Source organism: Petaurus breviceps, unplaced genomic scaffold (assembly GCF_028583685.1).
Source record: "Petaurus breviceps papuanus isolate PSGF00001 unplaced genomic scaffold, PetGlider_PUasm1.0 126, whole genome shotgun sequence".
Lineage (NCBI taxonomy): Eukaryota > Metazoa > Chordata > Mammalia > Diprotodontia > Petauridae > Petaurus > Petaurus breviceps.
In genome coordinates, this window is record NW_027185655.1 from 2,378,005 (window position 1) to 2,388,452 (window position 10,448).

Genomic DNA, 10,448 nt, shown 5'->3' on the forward strand with positions numbered 1-10,448 from the left:
AAGCTAGTCCTGGAGTCAAGAAGACCTGAGTTCAAATGCTGTCTCAGACATTTCCTAGCTGAGTGACCCTGGGCAAGTCATTCAACCTCTGACTACCTCTGTTTCCTCTACTGTAAAGTGGGGAAAATAATAGCACCTGCCTTCCAGGGTAACTGTGATCAAAAGCAAAGTACATCACCTCATTTTCCTCATCTGTTCATGAGAAAAACATTTGTTTATGTAAGTTATAATTCTATAAAATTATTATCTATGAATTTATGTAATTATATAAATTATTATTCACTGCTGTCATTCAGTTGTGTCCATCTCTCTGTGACCCTGCTTGAGGTTTTCTCAGCAAAGATACTGTAGTTGTTCGCCATTTTCTTCTCCAGGTCACTTTACAGATGAGGAAACTGAGTGCAAACCAGTGAAATGATTTGCCCAGGGTCACAAAGCAAGGAAGTGTCTGAGGCTGTATTTGAACTCAGGTCTTCCTGACTCCAAACCTGTTACTCTATCCAGGGTGCCTCCTAACTGCCCTTAAATTATTATTCATATAAATCTATAAATTGCTATTTATATGATAATTATTTAAAATGTTATATTTATATGTTATATAAAATAAATTATGATTTGTATATTATAAAAATAAATTATTACTTATAACCATAAAAATCATACTGCCACTACCTACCTCACAAGGTCGTTTTGAGAAAAAACCCAACAACCAACAACTTTGTAATTCTTTATTATATATGTGTGTGTGTGTATACATATAAAGGTATAATTTATTGCATAAAATGTTTTGATATGCTACCGACATGAATAGCTAAGATCAGACAGGTCTGTGGCTCAACCATGACTAAGTTTTACCTCTTGGCTTATGGCTCTTAGATAAAATGCTGCATTTCCTTGAAAGGATGCTCTACCCAATGGGCTTTGCCCAAAAGGATAAGGCATTTCTACCCAATGCTAAGCATGTGTTTATACGATCATCTTAACTGACTCATTAAATTTCATCTGAAATAAATAATGTTGGTATTGACACTGTCATTGACCAAGTGTTTAGACCCTAATGCCTGAGATCCCACAATCAGGATTAATATCTCTCCCAGCTAGGTTGGGAAACAGATGTTAAACTACTCACTAGCCCCTTTGATACACTTTCTATGAACAGGGGAATACCAGATTGGTTCCTAATTTCAACATCCTGTGACATTCCCTGATCCAACAGGATAACGTTGGATCCCAGGAGAGAGGCTCACAAGCCACAAGCTTCATTCCATAGTGCTTCTGAATATATAAAATATTTGTCAGTAGTGGGGCCACCTTTGTTCTCCTCTTCTCACACCAGAGTCTGAAAGAAGAATCCTAGCTCAGAGTCTGCGGTAAGAGAGCTTTTAATAACAAAATATTTCTTCATTCGGCCTCAGTGGAAAGAATTTGTATTTCATTTTAAAATTTTTATTAATTAGAATACTGTTAATTGATTTTTGTTAACTAAAATATTGATCAGAAAACCCATTTAACATTTGAATCTGGTAGTTAAAATATGTTGGAAGTACATTAGTCTGTCTTTCTTCTGGCTTACTAACATGTATAGTGAACATAATTAACATTTTTCTTTGATTGAGAATATTATAAATTTTCTTTATTCTGAACTTCAGTCAATACCTGCTAGTGTTATTGGTGTATACAGTAAGGTCTAGGAGATTAATTTTGAATCTATACTGAATTCATGATGCACCCTGAAAGGATTTATGGGTTTTTAATTAATTTAATGAATTAGGGCTAGAATGATATATTTGCATGTTTATATACATATATCATATACATATGTAATTCCTACCCAAGGCTAAGCATATGTTTATATGATCATCTTAACTGACTCATTGAATTTTACTTGAAACAAATAATGCCAGTCAGTATCTATCATTTACCAAGTAATAAGATCCTAATGCCAAGATCAGGAATAATATCTTTCTCAACTGAGTTGTGGGAGAAGGCAGTGGGAAACAGAAATAAAGCCATTCAATAGTCACTCTGATATTCTTTCTATTAAAATCACATGGAATTCGATGTGGTTTTATTATAATTACTATTATTAAAGCCCTGTTTTAGGGCAATAATATTAGTTATAGTTTATATAATGCTTTAAAGTTTGCAAAGTCGTTTACATATGGTATTTGATCCTCAGAGCAGCCCTGGGAAATAGATGCTGTTATCATTCCCATTTTACAGATGAAGAAACAGACTGAGGGTGGTTAAGTGACTTGCCCACAGTCACACAATTACTAAGTGTCAGAGACTGGATTGGAACTGAGGCATTCTGGACTCCAAGTCCAGCTCTGTCCAGACCTGGATAGAGTTCAGATGGGGGCTATGCCTCTCATGGTAATGAAACTCCCTCCCTGCTTCCCACCTCTTAGAACCTTTCCCTTCCTTTCAGATGCAGCTCCAAAAACCACCTTCTGCATGAAGCCCTTCCTGCTGCTCCCCACTCCCACACTACCTTTCATTAACAGAGTACTGTGTTTGTGTGTTGCTGCTCAGTCATTTTCAGTCATGTCCAATTCTCTGTGGCTCCACTTGGGGTTTTGTTGGCAGAGATACTGGAGCGGTTTGCCATTTCCTTCTCCAGCTCACTTTACACATGAGAAACTTAGGCAAGTAGGGTTTAGGGACTTGCCCAGGGTCACACAGCTGGTAAGTGTCTGAGGCCATATTTGACTCGGGAAGATGGATCTCCCTGATTCCAAACCTAGGGCTCTATACACCCCACTACCAATATCCATCTGTGTGTGTATTTGTGTCTGTATAATTAACTTTAAATATTTGCTGTATGTACTTCATGTATTTTTCTTGTCTTCCCTACTAGAAGATAAGGAGCTTGTTAGAAGAGATTGTTTCATTCTTTCTGCTTGGATCCCCACACCAAGCACAATGACTTGTACATCGTCTGGGCATGTAGATGTTTAAGTGGCTGCTATGTGTCCTAATGCGGCAAAAAAAAACAAACAAAAAACTAGTGAATGGGGGGCCTGGCTCGTTGGGACTCTCCTTACTTACCAGAACACTGTTTTGCTAAATGTTCTTAAAGCTGGAGTTCGATTCAATTTGACAAGTAGCTACGGAAACCCTACTCCTTCCAAGTTGATAGCTCGGAGGATTTCCAGGAAGAGTAAGGCATAGCTCCTGACTTCATAGAGCTTATAATCTAACAGGCTAGACAAGATTCGCTCAGGCTAAAATGAGAAAGCACAATAAAAGAGAATGAAGAAAAGTTGTCCCATTAGGTTCAATCCTCCCCTTCCCCAGCTCCTTCATCCTCGGCAAGGTCCCTCTTCCACTGTCTCCAGGGGCTGAAGGCAACATGCCATATCACGGAATTAGGGAGCTCAGGTAGCACCTCGGATAGAGCTCTGGACTGGGAGGAGGAAAGCTCTGAGGTCAGATTCTGCCTCAGACACCAGCTGGGTGACCCTGGGCAAGTCACTGCACCTTTGTCTGCCTCACTTTACTACACTGTAAAACATGGGTAATAATAGCAACTACCTTCCAGGGTAATCTTGAGAATGAAGTAAGATAACATTTGTAAAGTGCTTTGCAAACCTTAAAGCATTATAAAAATGCCAGTATAATAGTCATAAAAATAGTCATTATTTATAATAAGTTTATAATGTAATTTATGATATTATTTATACATTACATAATTTTATAATAGTATATAGCATACATTATATAATCATATATTGTATATTATTTGTATAACATAAATATATTTATAGTTTATAATATAATTGTAATATTATTTATAACATCATATATTTATAGTGTCATATAATAGTTTATAATATAATATATAGTATTTCTTATTTATAATATTTATTAGAATTATGATCTTAATAGCCTTATTTATATCCTATAATTATACAATATTATTTATAATATATTTTTGTAATATATAACATAAATTTCTTCTTATTATTAACTTTGGTGTGGAAAGTTAACCTCAGCAACTCAGAACAAAAATGTGGAAACCTTTCTACAATTTGCTAAGGGACTCAGGCAAAAGCAACCTGTCATGTGTAAATTATAGCATGAATAGTGGCTGTATCACAGAGTCATAAAAAGTCAGAGCTGGCAGGGACATTAGGACCATCTAAGCCAAGTCCCTCATTCTCTCCGAGACCCAGAGATAAAGTGATTCCCCTAAAGTCACTGGCCACATCTCCTGAAGATGTCTTAGCAGTGCTATGTGTCAGTCATAATGCTATGCTGCTTGCCTCCAGGACACACACACACAAACTTCAGAGGATCATGAAAGCCCTCCTGATCATAGCTGTCATCACCATGACTCTCGGCTCCCTGGTAAGCATGGTGTTTGTATGCAACAGCTCTTGGTCCCTTACTCTTTGGTCTCCTTCCTTCTCCTCACTGGTTTTCTGATTTTTAAATATGAAATGAGCAGCAGCTTGTTCAGGATGGATGGGGTCCAATAGTGCCACAGCTGGGAAGTGATTCTTCCTCTTGGGTTCAGTTTTTTCTCACTAAAGTACATAGAAATCTCATGACTTTGACCATCTAACGGGTCAATTGGGATATTCCAGAGTCAGCACATTCATAGTCTGGATGAAGAGTCAAGACATCAAGCACACATTGTGGCAGGGGCAGCTAGGGGGCGCTGCAGAGGTAGAGCATGGGGCCTGGAGTCAGGAAAACCTGAGTTAAAATCCATCCTCTGACACTTACTGAATGTGTGACCCTGGGCAAGTCACTTAGCCCTGTTTGTCTCAGTTTCCCATCTGTAAAATGAGCTGGAGAAGGAGATGGCAAAGCAGTCCAGTATCTTTGCCAAGAAAACCCTGAAAATGGGGTCATGAAGAGTGTGACATGACTGAAGCTGCGGAACCACAACCTCGGCAACCAGGATGACAATAACATATCACGCCAGACCCTGAGAAATAGTCACAGTCACGGGCTTATGGATCTCAGGCTCAAAGGGGCCTTCACTTTTGTTCTTATCATTGCCCAGATGTGTTAGAGCTCACTTAATCCAACCTCCTCACTTTACAGGTAAGGAAACTGAGGCCCACAGAGGTTAAGTGACTTGCCTAAGGTCACCCAGGAAGTGACAGAAGGCCTCTGTCTTCCAATGCAGCTTCCTCTGCACCACAGCTGCCTCAGAATTCCATATTACCTCCTGCGCTGTCATTTCTTTCCGATGTGTGTGGATGCTTGTATATGTGTGTCTGTGTTTCTATGTCCACATGCATGCTCCCAATTAATGGACTTCTACTGGTTTGTACTTTAGGCTGCTCAGGACCAGGAACGGGAAAAGCGAAGTGTGAGTTGATCTTAGTCCTTCCACGTTTTCTCTGCTAAATCATTGGACGACGCCATAAAAAGAAATATGTCTAGTGGACTTTCTTTTCTGAAAACATCTGAGGTCGTTCAGTAGTTCGATCAAGTCTGACTCTTTGTGATCCTAGGGACCACAGCACGCCAGGCCCTCCTATCCTCCACTGTCTCCTGAAGTCTGTCCAAACTCACATGCGTTGTTTCCAAACAACTCATCCTCTGCCACCCCACTTTCCTTTGGCCTTCAATCTTTCCCAACCTCACTGTCTTTTCCAGTGAGTCCCATCTTCTCATTATGTGGCAGTTTTTTTTTTAATGTAAAAAGCAATCCGCAGGGAGTTTGGAGAATAATGAGATAATTAATTTATAAGCAGAAAGGGTTATGTTTTTTTGTTGCTATTGTTCAGTCTTTTCAGTCATGTTAACTCTTCATGAGCCCATTTGAGATTTTCTTGGCAAAGACACTGGAGTTGTTTGCCATTTCCTTCCCCAGCTCATTTTGAAGAGGAGGAAACTGAAGCAAACAAGGTTAGGTGACTAGTCCAGGGTCACACAGATAGTAAGTGTCCAAGGATAGATTTGAACTCAGGATTATGGAGCTACCCAGAGGTCCTATCTTATGGTTAATCATGGCCAACTAGACATGGACATCAAAGCAGACCTAACCCTCAAATAATCAATGCTTTGGTGCTGGGCATAACCTGATGTGCCTCCTGGCAAAGGTAAAAGAAAAAAAGAAATAGCAGTCAGGACATGTTCACAGAAGCGGTGTTATAACAGCATAGAGGAAAACAGCACATGTGTCTGAACTTGTCAACGCATGCACTGGACCTTGATGCACACTTGGTTTTGGTGTCAAGGTCACAGGACCATATCACGATCACTGGAGGGGATCCAGAAGGTTACTGAGCCCCTAAGAGGCCAAGCATCACGGTCCAGGTCAGACAGGCTGGAAATCGTGGAATCGTGGTTCCAATCTGGGCTGTCTGACTTCAGGTATGACACACTGAGAAGTGTGGGACTTCTCCCCAGCTTGCTGTTGCACATAAATTGTCCATAAATATCCTAGCCCATCCCTGCTTTAAAAGGCATTATCTGTGTCTATCTCAAACCCCAAATTATACCTGGGAAGTCTCAGACATTAGCACTTTAGGAAACAGTTTCTGACTACAGAGCTTTTCTCTTTACATAAGTGGAAATCAGAGATACATAGTTATGCATGGTCCAAACCAGCTCTGAATGAAAGCTTCAGTAATTATCTGGTTGGATTTGGATGAAATACCAACCAAATATGATGTTGCGACTAAGCTAATCCATCTCAGTGGTCAGTGCTGTCCTAAGTTCATTACAGCTGAAGCATCTGCTCTGAGAGCACAGAAAGGGAGTCGAGAGTTCAAGTCTTGACTCTGACATTTGCTAGCTGAGTGGCCTTGGGTGAGCTATCTATCCCCTCGAGGCTTCAGTTTCTTCACTTATAAATCCTAGATGATTTCCAAATCCTTTCCAGGTCTGATTCTATACCTTTGACAACATAGCCACTAAGGAGCTGAGAATTGGGAGGCTTTCAGGTTCTGTCTGCTTCAACGGTGGCAAGGAAGATCAACAGACCAACAAAGTTATTTTTGTCCTGACAGCAAAACCAGTTTTTGCAAAAGATTTATTATTATTATTATTATGGCAAAATACCTGGCATCTGAAAGAAACCTCTCTGCTGAAGTCTGACAATAATCAAAGCAGTGGGTCTGGGGAACAGGGAAATAAATAGAATATAAACACACCTAAGCGCCAGAGTTGGGGAAAGTCCTGCTTGAATGCAACTGGACAAGATAACACCGTCTAGTCTGTCCCAGATGTATTTGTATAGACAAAGTTATCTAGTAAATTGAGAGACTGCAGATAGCCCACATGGGGCGCAATCAGCTTGAAGTGACTTTCTACCCTGACCTCCCCTAAGCAAACAATTGTTCCTATAAACTTAGAAATAGGATGAAATATTTAAAGTAGAGTGGGAAAGTCAATCAAAAGTGAGGGGGGGTGTCAGAGAAGCTTTGGTTAAGTGCCTATTATCTGTTAAATATTTTATAAGTATTATCTTCTTTGATCCTGAAAACAATCCTGAGAGGTAGGTGCTTTTATTATTCCCATTTTAAAGTTGAGGAAACTGAGGCAGAGGTTAAGCGACTTGCCCAGGGTCACACAACTAAAAAGTGTCGGAGGCTGGATTTGAACTCAAATGTTCCTGACTTCATGACTAAGTAACAAGTTCTTGACCTTGGCCAGTGCCACCCAGCTGTCATAAGCTGTGCCACCCAGGCACTGCCATAAGCCCTGGGGTACAAAGAAAGGCAAAAACAGGAAGCTTCCATTGGAATGAGGGAGACACCATATGAATAAAGAAATGCATGTAAGATGTATACAGAGGAGACAGAAGGTAATGCCAGAGGGCAGGGGTTTGATCTGAGTCTTGAGGGGAGATGAGGAGAGGAAGAGGCAGACAGGAAGGGGCAGGGCATCCTGGACATAAAGGAGAGCCAGCAAAGGCATAAAGAACAGAGATGGCGCAACCCGTCCAAGGAATTCCAAGAAAGCCAGTGGAAGCAGGAGAGTAAAGCAGAAAATGGTAGCTGGAAAGGTGGGAAGGGCCCAGGTTGTGAACAACTTTAAATCCAAAAGAATTTACATGAGATGCTGGAGGAAACTGAGCCACTGGATCTTTGAGGGGAGCGAGGTTTTAGAAAAATTCCTTTGGCAGCTGAGGGCACAATGGATTGCAGTAGGGACAGACTTGAGGACAGGAGACTGTGGCAGTAATCCAGGTGAGAGGTGATTAGAAACTGGGTCAGGGTGCCAGTTATATGAGTGGAGAAAAGAGAATAAAAGAAGAGTCGCTGCAACCTCAGCGACCATCGAAGTCCCTAAGAAAGGAAACTGAGGCCCAGGGAAGTTACTTGACTTGCCCAAGGGTGCTTAAGTAGAAAGTGCAAAAGAGGCAGGATTTGAATTCAGGTCCTCTCTTCCATTCCATAATGGGATAGGGGTCTGGCATATAGCAGGCACTTCATAAATGTTGCAGTTAAGTGGTACTGCAGTGGACAGAATGCCAGGAGTGAGGAAGTCTCATCTTCCTGATTTCAAATCTGGCATCAGACACTTACTAGCCATGTGACCCTGGGGAAGTCATTTAACCTTGTTTGTCTCAATTTCCTCATCTGTCAAATGAACTGGAGAAAGAAATGGCAGACCTCTCTACTGTCCCTGCCAAGAAAATGGTGAATGGGGTCATAGAGTCAGACATGACTGAAACAACAGTAATAATAAATATTTGACAGTGCAACTGACCTTTGCTTTCATTTTTATAGGAAAGTCCCAGGTGATGAAAATCCTTCTAGCCCTGTAGGCTGTCACTTTTAACTCATCATATTGTCTTAAAGAGTTACCGGGAGGAATAACAAGTGACTCCCCCAAGGTCACACAGTCAATATATATGAAGACTTGAACCTAGCTTTCTTGGTTTCAAGTTCAGCTGGTTTATATTATACATACTTCCATAGTACCTTATGTTAAATAGCTATTGTACCTCTGCACTTTAAATGATGGAACTCTATCTTGCCTCTTTGTCACAGCTGAGCAGTGAAAGTGATGAACGGTGGCTACGGTTTAATGGGAACCGTTACTGGTATCCATTTGGCCCCTACCCACCCTACCAACCTTTTGGCTTCCCCAGATATCAATGGCCAAGGTATAATTTCATCCCGTTTCCAGTTCAAGCTGCAGCTCCTCTTTCTAATGAAAAATAAGTCAAACGAAGAACAATGAGGTAAGTCCTAAGTTACTGTACGATGAAGTAATACTCCCCAACTCCACTTCTGTTAGAATCTTCTATCAGAGAGAAGGACAATGGTACAAGAGGTAGACTTTGGGGCTTGGAGAGAGGAGAACTGGGTTCAGATCCCTCTTCTGACATTGGTAGCTACGTGGCCCTGGGAAAGTCACTTAACCCCGATTGCCTAAAAACAGTGTGGAGTATACAAGGAGGAGAAGCATCTAGTCCAGCCATGGAGTAGAATGGGACGACCCTGGGAAGACAGGACAGTGAATTATGAAGGCCAAGGAAAGGCATTTTTGCTTGGAGGAGTGACATGATCAGATCAATGCTAAAGGATTATTATTCTGTCAATGATGTGAAGGATTATAGCAGAGAAAGAGAAGGAAGGTGGGGAACTGAGGCCAGCATCAACCTACAGCAATAATACTTCTTGTTGTTGGTCAGCCATTCTTTACATGACCCCATGGACAAAGTCCCTGGGGTTTTCTTGGCAAAGATACAAGAGTTGTTTGCCATTTCCTTCTCCAGTGTTTCCCTGTTTTAAAGATGAAGAACTGAAGCAAATAAAGGTTGTGACTTGCCCAGGGTCATACAATTAGTGATTTCTGAGACTGAATTTGGACCCAGATCTTCTTGACTCCATATCCTGTGCTTTATCCACTTCACCACCTAGCTGCACAGCAATAGCCCTAACAAGAAATAATGAGGGTCCGTGGTGGGGAGAGTGCGATAAATTGTAGGAATAGTAGAGAAGGGATGGATATGAGTGGTGCCGCAGAGAGAGCATTGGCAGATTTTAGTAATTAAATATTAGAGGTGAGATAGAAGGAAGAAGCAAGCAAGGCTCACAGGGTTTCCAATTGAGTTGATCAAAAGTGTCAAACACGGCCCCTCTGGGCCACACACAGCCTGGCTTGAACCAGATCAAAATGTAATTAGGAAATATCTAACACAATAAATAAAAATACAATGGAACATGGGGGATATTAATATGTGGTTTTCCAAATCGATATGCAGCCCACAGGGATCCTTAGGTATGATGAGTGGCCCCATTTCTATTTGAGTTGCATACCATTGGAGAGGATGATGGGGCCACTGATGGAAGGAGGGATGTCACAAGCCTGCAGAAAGAGGATGAGCTTGGTGTGAGAAATAATGAGTTTGAGGTAATCCATGAATCATTTGAATAGCATTTACTGAAAACCTGCTGGGTTTTAGGCACTAAGCTAGTGACTAAGGATTCAAAGACAGTAGGTAGAGTGCCAGCCTGGAGTTAGGA